The sequence below is a fragment of the Dermacentor variabilis genome, unplaced genomic scaffold, assembly GCF_050947875.1.
Source record: "Dermacentor variabilis isolate Ectoservices unplaced genomic scaffold, ASM5094787v1 scaffold_18, whole genome shotgun sequence".
Classification (NCBI taxonomy): domain Eukaryota; kingdom Metazoa; phylum Arthropoda; class Arachnida; order Ixodida; family Ixodidae; genus Dermacentor; species Dermacentor variabilis.
The window spans coordinates 3,513,765-3,527,363 of record NW_027460346.1 but is presented as its reverse complement, the minus strand read 5'-3'; the positions used below and the strand labels follow the sequence as shown (position 1 = coordinate 3,527,363).

Below are 13,599 nucleotides of genomic sequence, written 5' to 3'. Positions count from 1 at the left end.
GTCCCAGCTAACTTTAGCCAAGCTGTTCAAAGATGAAAAAGATGATTTAAAAACTAACACGGTGCTAGATGCGATTTTAAGAACTACGTTGTTCGGTCGTCAGACCTCTCACAACCGAAGACCATAGATCTTATAATAGTATCTCGCACCGCATTTTTTTCATCTTTCCTTTTTATTTTGCTTTTAACAGCTTGGCTAACGTTAGTTGGGACACACGGCATACTCGCGCTTATAAGCATCGTGTTTCTTTTTTAAAGGAAATATTCGGCATCCTTCTTTTCATACTCGAAGCCCCCCCAAAATTATTCCCAATAATCCTATTAACAAAAAAAAATTACGCGATTAGACCAAAATGGGCGCGAGTGTTTCACTTGTGCTGTTTCACACAAAGCCCCGAGAACAGGAGAGAGAGAGATGCTCACCCGAAGGTGTCGCCGATGAGTCCAGCTGTGTTTTCTCCTCGACGCCGTCAAGGGTTCTCGAGCAGCGCTCCAAGAGCAAATAAGGATGTTCGTTCGCTGTGACGTTTGGGCGCGCATCCGCCTCGAGCTGCCAAACGGTCGTGTCCTGTTCCTATCACGGACAGGGTGCGCGGCCAGCGACGCTGAAAAGATTTTATATATGTTATCTATTTATTGCACGCTTCCAAGAACAGGAAGAGCGAGTAAGCACGTCCGAGGTTACGCGGCGATTGCGCCGACAGCGAGGGAGGGGCCTCGGGTTGTCTTGTGCCTTGTGCGAAAAAAACCAATAATATCTGGCCAACAGGAAAACTTCTTCGCGCCCATTCATCGAGCGCTAAAAAAAAACTAACAAAAAAGAAACAACGAAGATTACATTCATTGCGTAAGATTCACTTGTTCCGGTTTCACGAGGACCGTTAAATATTGAAAAAAAAATCTAACAATATGCGCTAAGCGATCGCAACAGTGGTCCTAAATGTTGCTCTTCTCCAAGAAGAGGGAGTGATTTGAGCGGGCAGCTTCCCCAGTGCAGGGTAGCAAACCAGATGCTGCATTTTGGTTAATCCCTGTGTTTCCTTTTTTTTCTCTCTGTCTTTCGCTCTTAGATGACTTAGATGCACTTAGACGCACAGTACACAATGTAAAATAATTTACGCCCTTAATAGGGAAAAAGGGTGCAAATGTGTCTGTAACTCACACCCTTAAGGTCTGAGATATATAAATCACAGCCTAAGGGGGTGAGTTATAGACACATTTACACCACTAAGCATTGACAGCTGGGCTAGTTGGTTGTGATTGGCGTTATGAAACATCGTTCCAGCGCACAATTGAACACGGACGAGAACAGATGGACAACACAAACGCCGGACAACACGAACGCCGGCGTTCGTGTTCTCTTTCTCTTCTCGTCCGTGTTCAATTGTGCGCTGGAACGATGTTACATTTACACCCTTTCTCACTTTTAAGGGTGTAAATTATTTTACAGTGCAGGGGCCAATGAGTAACCTTGAACTGCAACGGCTTCATTTAAGCACTGTGAACGTCGGGAACAAGGACAAATCGGCGCAAGCACGTCAAATAAAGGACCGGTCTGAACTAAAGTGCTCACTCGATATTTTTTTCACATAAATGGCGCCAGCCCAATGGTCGTAATCCATGCTACGGTTTTCTCTATTGAATTGCGACGAAGCAAATGTAGAGTGTGTATATAAACTGAAGCGCGAGCAAGTCGAATACGACTAATATACATCGTTGCGTTTGCAGTGGCTTGACTCAGGCTCCAAAACGCACATTTAGGACTGCACAATGCCTATAAATTGACATGGTGTATAGGCTAAATACAAAAAAAAAAAAAAATAAAAGGCTGCATGGTCGTCTTGGCAGATTCTTGCGCCCTTGGGCGCCGATCCAGCTGCACAACATTCTCGCTCGGTCTGTTAAAAGTCACGTCAATTTCCCGTTCAGTCGCCGTACTAACAGCTGTGTATAGAGCGAAAGCTACGAGGCCTGCGAGCGGTGATTCTTACCCCGCGACATGTAGTGTCATAGGTCGGAACCCGTTGCTTGAATAAATGGCCTTGAAAAGTGGTCTCGTTGCTGGTATTTACATGGAAGCTTCTCTGAAGGTTGCAGCTGCGTTTTTTTTTTGTGCGATTTTGCTTCGCTTCTTAATAAAATTCATGCTCTATCATACCTAAATAATTTCTCCGCCTGTTCGATTGAAAACGTGCGAAGAACAAAAGGAATCAACGCAACGCTGCCGTATGGACATTAGTTTGAACTGTAAAGTACAACCAATTGTTTCCTTTAGCAGTTCATTAATTTATACGCCTAGTCGGTACAGCCAGAGCACCGCGAAGGGCTCCCTCCTGAAAAGTGCTTCGTGCTTCGCGAAAATGGCCCCCGCAGTCTCGTCTGTGCGGTATCGTTCCAAGCTGCTCTTTTACGCGAAAGGAACGAAGGATGCAGCCGGCGTTGAACGCGCTTTGAACAATGCGGAAGGAGTGCGGTAAAGGTACAAGCTCGAACCCTGTTTTTAAGCGAACGGCTGCACTTACGAACACAGAGTTAAAATAAGTAACTCTAGAGGCAAAGCTGCCCATAACGTCCATTCATTGAAATTGGTAACCGCAAGCGTACCGCCATGTTGCTACGGTGGGCAGTCGCACAGGCGAAAAGAAAAAAAAATTGAGACGCGTTACAGACGACAGGCGGAAACAACGCCATCACGAGCCCCGCTCGGCATGGCGGCGTCACACAGTGCAGGGGCCTTGAAACGCACCCTTTCGCACACCGTAAGCTTACTCAGGAATTTGATAGACACCCATATCAGCTCTTTTTCAAAATTATACGGAATGAATTTTTCACACTGTCTTTATACGTACGTGCTACGTGTTAAGTCTTGCTAATGTATCATATTTTGATTATTTGTGGCGTTACAAAAATGAGAGGTACCAACTTGACGGCGTCGTTACGGCGGTCGCTTTTTTTCGCCCAGCTTTTCCTTTAGCCTCTGTGCTTGCGAATGTCCTCGAGCGCACACGCGTACATGCTGATGTTACAAGAGCGATCGACATATGGCTCAACCATCCCGTGCGATGTTACACGCGCTGACCGAGAGCTCCTGTCACTGCGCCCAACTGCTGCCAGATCTCGGGGCGTAATTGCCCAGCGTTCGAAGACGCAACGGACGTCAGGAAAAAAAAAAGAGGAAGCAAAGACGCAGGGCTATCGTTATGGTATTTTTGTTACCGCTGGCAGACACATATGCACCTTTTTCTGCTGATTACCACCCCGACCACCCGCAGGTTACACCAGTGAGCAGACGACAAACTGCGGATGGACACATTTAAGGATGTGCTCGTCTCCTGATTGGTCGAAGAAGCCTGGAGCTTCTACACTGCTGCGAGGAACTGCAAAAATGGAGCATAGTTTCCATAAATACATGGTCACAGAGATGACTATCATACTTGTACCGGGATTCATATGTGCGAGTTTGGCGTTTCCCTCTCGCTTTGTCAAAGACATCTTCATCGGCAAATTAATTATGAGACTAAACTTTTCAGGTACCCATGCATGATGATAACAAACCTTCGGTTACCGACATGCAAAGCGGTGCCCCCGAGGCCAGGCTACAATGCCACGTTGTCTGCCCGCACCTTGATCACATGATGCGCGATCAGGTTGTACGCATGAACCCATGCAAATGAAACAAAAGAATAGAATTAGACATAAGAACACTCGAACGATACTTTCGCGGTGACTACTGTCAAGATGACGGTTATGCCTCAGGCTCGAAGGAGGCTGCGCGACCCACGTAGATGAGTTTGCAGGGGGCGGTACAGAATACTTTCTATATCGCAATCATGTTTGACATGCGATGAAAAGCTTACTTAACAAGAGTCCACTTAATACAATTGGAACAAATTGTATGCAAACACCGCATGGGTTTTTTGAGCGCACGCACGCACGCGCGCGCACACACACGCGCAAACACAGCATCGCGAAGCCTACCATGCATTCAGAGGCCACAGAAATAACTTTCGTTTAAAACTAGCCTAATACGAAAAACTCTCAAACTGATTTCAGAAGGTTTATTTCGCATGGTAAAGCTCGATAAGCTGTAACGTACTACAGAAGCACACTTTAACCTTTAGTGACATGCTGTCAAGAGGAAAAGTGGCAACCTTCTCTATTCAGCCATTTCTGAATTTTATGCGTATTTAAGCGCGAGTTTGCACATGTATTGCTTCTTCATCATTTAGGCAATGCTCACAAGTGTTCCCAATCCCGACTGTCACGACAAATAATTAACACAGACCCTTAGATGCAACGCCAATCTCACGCAGCTGTAGCCAGCGCAAGGCGCTGCATACGAACCAACGTCTTCGCATTACGCGCGCGATGCTCTTACCAATTCGAGCTACCGCGGCGCCGTTTTCGCATCCACTTTCTGGGGTATGTTTTACTACTAGAACTAATATATATATATATATATATATATATATATATATATATATATATATATATATATATATATATAATTGCCACGGATATCGCGCGCGACTGCGTAAAAAGCTGCATATAGGTGTGTCGTTGGAAGATTATGCATTCATTCTTCATTCATATATATCTTTTGCGCTGTTTAGTATTTTGTTAGTGCTAGGGCGCGATCGGTGATCGTTGTTCGGAACGCGCGTTCGGTTGCGCGGAGTGCGATTAACCTATAGGCCAATCGCGCTCGGCGCAACCGAACGTGCGTTCCGAACAACGATCACCGATAGCGCCCCTTATTCACCTTGCAACCCTTATATATACCATGTATTAAAGTTAATATACCGGAAATATACTTATTCGGTAATGGGAGCGAGGAGTTACGGAGTCGCCATCTGTCAGAAGCGCCTCCCTTGCGTATAGTATGAGCTCGGGATCACGCGGCGCGCTCCTCATAGGTTTCGCTTACGGCGCTCAATAAAAACACCACGCGGCAGCCCTACTGGACATTTATGTGTGTACTCTCAAAACGAGGGAAGTTTTTGACTGTCGATATAATAATCTTGGGCAAACTTATATAAAGCACCCAATCGTTTACAGACGCTATCTCTTTACCGAATACGTACAGCGAACGCCGCTTTGCCCCGATGGAGTCTTTTGAACCGGATTCTTGCGTGAAAGTTAGGCAAACGCTGAGAGTAAACGATGTGAAATATGTTCTTATAGTAGGCTGTCTGTATAACCAAATGGGGCATAACAGAATGAAGCCTCAACGCAGCGATCGCACGGGTTCGCAGCGACCGACTGCGTGTCTGCATGCATGTCCGCGCACAAAGTTTCGGTTTCGCTGTGAGCGCGTTTTCGCACGGTGCCTGGAGCTTTAGGCCGCAGCATATGAGCATTTGACAGTACACTAGCAACCATTGTTGCGTGGACGCTATCAGAACTGTTCAAAAATAATTTCGTTATAGAGACTTCGACCCGTATACGGCGACTGCGATGTGCCGTCGCGCCGATTCAATATTTTTTTTTTTTTGTCTTCGAAATTCTTGAACATTTCAATATTATTTCTGAAGTTGCGTCGCACTGTATGTTTGTCGGTCTTCTCAGCGTGCGATTTCCCTCTGCTTCTTTTTTGTAATCCAGTGCATTAATTCTTAACACAAACATGACCATATGCCACGCCTTTCTTTAATGTGCGTCTTACCGTTCCCTTTCCGTTCCAGTGAACTTGCCAGTATCTAGCATCAGCAAGTTCATAGACCGAACCGTCATAACATTAGCTGGGCAGCGGGCCCGGGCGAGCGGCTCAGTGTGTGTTTTCTGCTATTCACCGAACATCGCGCAGTTCCGGCGCCGTAACAGAAATCTTCCTCGCGTGTGTGCTTGCTGCATACTCGAGTTGTAGCCGATGGCTGTCTGCCGGTTCTAACCAAGCTTCACGCAGCTCCTTGCCCTGCGGCAACGTGTGAATAAGGCTGACACCGGGCTCCGTTGCGTACGTCCAGTACTGCGGCACCGAGCAGTAGCCTACCATGCTGCATGCCTCCAAAGGCAGCCACTACCTATTATAGTACTTTGAGATGTCAAGTTGACACCCAAGGCGGTAAAGCCTCACCACTTAATCAGAACCGCGGCGCAGGTGGGACTTTTAAACTTTCGTTTTCAGCTCGCTTCGACGCTTCCGAAGCAGCCGACGCGGCCGCTGTGTCCACGTGATCCCTCATGCCACGTCACGCCGACGGTGGCGCCAGCTTTTCCAGTGGTGGAGCTCGCCACCAATACAACGGCGATGGTTAATCATTTTCACCGTAGCTTAAAAATAAATAATACTTTTCAGACAGTCAGCCATATAACTACTTTCAACATTGGTAGTAGCATAAGCGGCAGTTAAAATTAGTTCATGGACCGAAGGAATCATTGGAACCTGGACGTATCTTTCCTTTTCTTTGGTGCGAGTGTTGCGAGGAAGGTTGCATTGCGCTGCTGAACCGGCAAGTATACCGAGCAGCTTTCATCGTCTCCACTCGAGGCACGGGGAACACTGTAATGTCTATAGGGCTCGACGCGACCGAGGGGAGCCGCAGGCCAGTAATGGGCTCTTTGTCACGCGAAGGAATTGCGCGCGTTGTGTCTAACGAGGCTGTATACTTAATTCGTCTCAGCTGTCGAAATTTCAGTTTCTGAGCCAACAAACGCCGTTTACTACACACGTCAACATTTACTTGATTCGTGCGACGAAGTCTAGAGATATATTTGCAGTACGTTCAAAAACAGTTCGAATGTACTGGCATCACAGCCAAGCACTTCTTCAGCTATGCTGTACGAGAGGCCTTCCCTTACTGTGCTTTGAAACTTGCCCTTGAAGGCTCAGGATTCTTTACACGTCAAGTGTATTTTCAGTGTTGCGGAGATTCCTGCAGAAGTTAAAGTGAGAGAGGAAGAAGACAAGCAATACTGGAAGCTTCATAAAAAGATAGCGAACAGCGAGTAACATTGCACTGTACTATGACGTATATACTGCTGGAATTGAAATTGCTTGACCATTGGTTAGGCGTAACTCCATGGGAGGTTTACATAAAGATAGTAATGAGCATGCCACAATTATTACGCCACTATATGTAATGCATATTCCTCTACTCTTACACAGTGATTGTGACTAGTAATGAAGTATTTACCCACAAGGAACCGATGTCAAGCAAGAACTCTTGTCAAAGTTAAGAGAGTTAGACCTTCATATAAAGGCTAAAATACTTGAACACGATAAAAAAAACACAGAAAAGACAATATCCTCACGAGAATTGTCAAAATATGCATATTGGAATATTATGCAAGACACTAAACGTACATTCACGGTCTGTGCACAATCTTTCAAATGAAATCGTAAGCAAATTGGTGCGTACAGACATGAGTTGGTTCAGAGCGGCCTGCAGCAGACGCTGTCTGCGGTGCGCTCCGAAAGGCGTTGATCCGTGAGATCGTTGCTCGGAATTGGTTTTGAAGTAACAGTAAGAACCAACAAAACAAAAACGAAAGCGCATCGATTAGACATGCAGTACAGCTGGCGTCAGTAGAACGTCACTTACCATCAGTTTCAGTGGGTGAAGGCTGCACAGCGCTTTCATAGGAACTGTTTTGCCCTGTTTTGTCTCGTGCGATGTACCTGGATGTCTGCAAATGGCGGAAAATAAATCCAATGCAGCTGTTACGAATAGGTACTCCGCCTCTTTTCCCCCTGCACGCGCGTTTATCTTGTCAAAGTGTGTGTATTTAATATGGGCTCTACATTCCGGTTTCATGCAGGGTGCAAACACGCCAATGTCCGAAGGAATATTAGTGCTCCTGCCAAGCTGGTTTTCCCCGGAAAAAGAAAAGCTGTGTTATTCGGGTAGCCCTTCCATTATTAGAATTAGCAGTCAACTTGACGAAACAACACGGAACAACACGCAAAAGCACTGAACATAGCGATTTTCCCGACATTTAATAACTTGAAATTGGAGCACAAGCGGGAAATAATGAGAAAAGACTCCCAAAATATTGCAGACATCAGTGGTTAAAAATGGTCGGACAAGGGAATCCTCGATCAAAAGCTAGTGTTTCGACGAGGTGACTTTTCAAAACGTTGGCTGCCGAGAGAAGCGTCCTTTGTTCGGCCGTTGTTAATCTCAAGTAGGAGCCATTATCCTTCCTGGAATTTCGGCAGTGCGCCACAGCGAACAGCGGTCGAACGCACATATGGAGTTTCACAGGCCGAAAGCGCGCATTATTTCCACATTGCAAATATCGCACGGGCGCGGCTGTAGTTTCCTCGCAAAAGGGGCACCGGATCCGTACTCATTTGGAAACCAATGAGCTTAACCTGTCCGGCCTGTCCGGAGCCAGACAGGCCGCCATTGGAATCTGAACCTGGCAACGTTTAACGTTAGAACGCTATCTAGCGAGGCGAGTCTAGCAGTGTTATTGGAGGAATTAGAGGGTAGTAAATGGGATATAATAGGGCTCAGTGAGGTTAGGAGGACAAAAGAAGCATATACAGCGCTAAAAAGCGGGCATGTACTGTGTTACCGGGGCTTAGCAGAGAGACGAGAACTAGGAGTCGGATTCCTGATTAATAAGGAAATAGCTGGTAACATACAGGAATTCTATAGCATTAACGAGAGGGTGGCAGGTCTTGTTGTGAAGCTTAATAAGAGGTACAAATTGAAGGTGGTACAAGTCTATGCCCCTACATGCAGTCATGATGACCAGGAAGTCGAAAGCTTTTATGAAGACGTGGAATCGGCGATGGGTAAAGTCAAAACAAAATACACTATACTGATGGGCGACTTCAATGCCAGGGTAGGCAAGAAGCAGGCTGGAGACAAGTCAGTGGGGGAATATGGCATAGGCTCTAGGAATAGCAGAGGAGAATTATTAGTAGAGTTTGCAGAACAGAATAATATGCGGATAATGAACACCTTTTTCCGCAAGCGAGTTAGTCGAAAGTGGACGTGGAGGAGCCCGAATGGTGAGACTAGAAATGAAATCGACTTCATACTCTGCGCGAACCCTGGCATCATACAAGATGTAGACGTGCTCGGCAAGGTACGCTGCAGTGACCATAGAATGGCAAGAACTCGAATTAGCCTAGACTTGAGGAGGGAACGGAAGAAACTGGTACACAAGAAGCCAATCAATGAGTTAGCGGTAAGAGGGAAACTAGAGGAATTCCGGATCAAGCTACAGAACAGGTACTCGGCTTTAACTCAGGAAGAGGACCTTAGTGTTGCAGCAATGCACGACAATCTCATGGGCATCATTAAGGAGTGCGCAATAGAAGTCGGTGGTAACGCCGTTATACAGGAAACCAGTAAGCTGTCGCAGGAGACGAAAGATCTGATCAAGAAACGCCAATGTATGAAAGCCTCTAACCCTGCAGCTAGAATAGAACTGGCAGAACTTTCTAAGTTAATCAACAAGCGTAAGACAGCGGACATCAGAAACTATAATATGGATAGAATTGAACAGGCTCTCAGGAACGGAGGAAGCCTAAAAACAGTGAAGAATAAACTAGGAATAGGCAAGAATCAGACGTGTGCGTTAAGAGACAAAGCCGGCAATATCGTTACCAATATGGATGAGATAGTTCAAATGGCTGAGGAGTTCTATAGAGATTTATACAGTACCAGTGGTACCCACGACGATAGTGGAAGAGAGAATAGCCTAGAGGAATTCGAAATCCCACAGGTAACGACAGAAGAAGTAAAGAAAGCCTTAGGAGCTATGCAAAGGGGGAAGGCAGCTGGGGAGGATCAGGTAACAGCAGATTTGTTGAAGGATGGTGGTCAGATTGTTCTAGAGAAACTGGCCACCCTGTATACGCAATGCCTCATAACCTCGAGCGTACCGGAATCTTGGAAGAACGCTAACATAATCCTAATCCATAAGAAAGGGGACGCCAAAGACTTGAAAAATTATAGACCGATCAGCTTACTGTCCGTTGCCTACAAAGTATTTACTAAGGTAATCGCAAATAGAATCAGGAACACCTTAGACTTCTGTCAACCAAAGGACCAGGCAGGATTCCGTAAAGGCTACTCAACAATAGACCATACTCACACTGTCAATCAAGTGATAGAGAAATGTGCAGAATATAACCAACCCTTATATATAGCTTTCATTGATTACGAGAAAGCGTTTGATTCAGTCGAAACCTCAGCAGTCATGGAGGCATTACGGAATCAGGGTGTAGATGAGCCATATGTAAAAATACTGGAAGATATCTATAGCGGCTCCACAGCCACCGTAGTCCTCCACAAAGAAAGTAACAAAATCCCTATAAAGAAAGGCGTCAGACAGGGAGATACGATATCTCCAATGCTATTCACAGCATGTTTACAGGAGGTATTCAGAGGCCTGGAGTGGGAAGAATTGGGGATAAAAGTTGATGGAGAATACCTTAGCAACTTGCGAATCGCTGATGATATTGCCTTGCTTAGTAACTCAGGAGACCAATTGCAATGCATGCTCACTGACCTGGAGAGGCAAAGCAGAAGGGTGGGTCTGAAAATTAATTTGCAGAAAACTAAAGTATTGTTTAACAGTCTCGGAAGAGAACAGCAGTTTACGATAGGTAGCGAAGCACTGGAAGTGGTAAGGGAATACATCTACTTAGGGCAGGTAGTGACCACGGATCCGGATCATGAGACTGAAATAACCAGAAGAATAAGAATGGGCTGGGGTGCGTTTGGCAGGCATTCTCAAATCATGAACAGCAGGTTGCCACTATCCCTCAAAAGGAAAGTGTATAACAGCTGTGTGTTACCAGTACTCACATATGGGGCAGAAACCTGGAGGCTTACGAAAAGGGTTCTGCTGAAATTGAGGACGACGCAACGAGCTATGGAAAGAAGAATGATGGGTGTAACGTTAAGGGATAAGAAAAGAGCAGATTGGGTGAGGCAACAAACGCGGGTAAACGACATCTTAGTTGAAATCAAGAAAAAGAAATGGGCATGGGCAGGACATGTAATGAGGAGGGAAGATAACCGATGGTCATTAAGGGTTACGGACTGGATTCCAAGGGAAGGGAAGCGTAGCAGGGGGCGGCAGAAAGTTAGGTGGGCGGATGAAATTAAGATGTTTGCAGGGACAACATGGCCACAATTAGTACATGACCGGGGTAGTTGGAGAAGTATGGGAGAGGCCTTTGCCCTGCAGTGGGCGTAACTAGGCTGATGATGATGATGATGATGATGATGATGATGAGCTTAACCTGATCGAATAAATGAACACAAAGACAGCCCTCACCCGTGAACGGCACCTGTTCGTGGTCAGTATTTTTCTAACGATGCGTTTCATTTTCCCTTCTATTCGCACTTCGTCATTGTTTGGAATTTGGCTCCGAGCTTGGACTCTTGGACCCGCGGTCACCTCCGCATCGCTGCGACTCGTGGTAAGAAGAGAAAACGAAATCCGTCGTCGATGCGGCGTCAAGTCTCGAAGCACCACTGCAACTACGAGAGACGCCGTTGTGGGGGACTACGGATTAATTTATAGCCACCCGCTGTTCTTTAACGTGCACGTAGATTTAAGTGCACGAATGTTATTGAAATGCGACCGGCTGCAATATAACACGAATAAGCCTGCGAAAAAGAAACGTCTGTCGCCTCACCAAGGAACGGCTACCAAGCTGGCGCGACCGCAGCTGGCTCGAGAACGATCTCTGGGCGCGCTTTACAAAAGGTCGAGCTCGGCGACGGCGCCTGCTTTGACCTCGCGCGCCCTGCGGTTGGCGACGGTCGCGCTGCGAGACGCGGCCACACCACCGCCGCTGGTCGCAACGTTTTATCGAGAGCGCTTTGTCATTTTTATCGCGCTAGCTTCTTAGTTTAGCGTAATAAAAAACCGAATAACCATCCAAACTCCATTTCTTCTTCAATGTGAAGTCGACGCGCGGTCAGTCTGCAAACTCGAGACGAGCCGCGAACCGGCCCGCACGTGTCAGCGGCCGTGCCAAATTATACTCAGACTTTCGTTGCTGTGCTCGCCCGACCGCGAGGCGTAACCTGTTGCGTAACTAAAGTCGGTCCGATCTGGGCGTAACCGTTGCGCTCTTCCACAGTCAATGCTTTGGTTTTCTGGGTAAATATTGGACGAAATCTACTACGTTGCAGGAATCATCATAGTCGGTTTTTTGCATCTCTGGAGCGGCTAACGAGATTATAGGAACCGCCTTTTTCGACTTTAAGGTTGACCCGACCTTCACGTGTACTTGTCTCATTGCTATCGCCAGATCGTCATAGAATTTAAGCCCCAGTTGTAAAAGGAATACTATCTTATCTTGACTATATATTAGGAATTTCGAACGCATCTTTTGAACACCCTTCATATAACAGAATGTGCCTAGGATGCCCTCGCTCCGGCTTTGCCCTAACCACGGCGGCTGCAGTTATACTTGAATGAGCGAACGCTGTACTGCTCGGTCCTCGAACGCTTTGCACGTCGCCTGTCACACGTTCATCAGTGCGAAACGTGAATCGCTAATGAAGAGCGTGCTGTTTTTTTTTTTCGCTTGCTGGATGGGAGTATCAAACACTGTTTAAATTAAAGGGCAGGAAACTAAAGCAGAGACTATGAATTACTCAGTGCTTTATGGCTCTGGCACAACTCTCGGCCCAGGTTCAGAAGTTCTTAAGCAATACAACTGTTTGTGAGACCAGATCCCAGCCAATCAAGGTGTTGTACGTACATGATGGCTTCCCTTTCTTCAATGACCCTAGAAGCAGCCCGCAACGGTACAGAAGGAATGCATATGTTTTTTTATAAGAAATACGAAGACGTGAGTAGCTCTAACTACAGTGGCTCATTGGGTATGCCACTGTTCTACCGAAAGATGTTTCTGGCTAAAACTTATAAGCGGTGACTAGAGATAAACATAGGGAAATTTGAGCGAAACCATAGGTGATTATTTTTTGTATACGTTCATGCGCAGAAAACTCAAATTTTTGGTGTTTTGTGATTTATGAGTGTTTGACAATATAACTAAAAATTATGGTGCACAAGAAACACTAATTGCAGTTTGCTGGCTGTTATAAAAGTACCGAAATATGCACAGATAAAATCACAGGACGGACACGCTGTTGCAAGACGTAAAAAAGAAATTGTTAAAAAATGAGCCACTCTTTCAACAGCTTGTTCAAAAGCCAAGTTTCCCTGTTTTCGTTTGTGTTACGATTTTCTTCGAAATTCGAAGTTATTTCATTTTCATTTTGAAAGTTCCATTTACTGCAAAACAGAGTCACTACCCGATGGCACCAGCGTCACTTCCGAAAGAAGAGCTCCGGAGGTAACTCATCAGGCGGGAAAGATGCTATTCAAGGAATATACGCCCCTGTCCAGCAGAATGCCCGGACATCAGTGCGGCCTCAGTGGGGGTCAATGAATGTGGAAGTGACAGATTAGATTCAACTGCAAAGTGAAAAAAGAAAAAAAAACCTTTCGCAGAGGTATGCTAATCCGAGCAAGTCGTAGATGAAAAACAGCGAAGCTGTATGTGCAAGTTCCCGCACCCTACGGGGGTCCATGGGGGTGTGTTTCGCCAACGCCCGAAATCAATCCGAGGCTTTGCAAGCGCTTCACATTATCAGTTGCAATTATTTCG

The 13,599-nt window shown here is 46.1% G+C and overlaps 1 protein-coding gene across 1 annotated transcript in view; it reads right to left on the bottom strand.

Moving 5' to 3' along the window:
- LOC142568295 (solute carrier family 22 member 6-A-like) overlaps positions 1-541 on the bottom strand; it is a 101,912-nt gene extending 101,371 nt beyond the window's left edge. Inside the window, exon 1 of the mRNA XM_075678285.1 lies at positions 423-541. The gene's annotated coding sequence lies outside the window, so the exon portion shown is untranslated. The remainder of the gene's footprint in view (positions 1-422) is intronic.
- Positions 542-13,599: the final 13,058 nt, after the last annotated feature.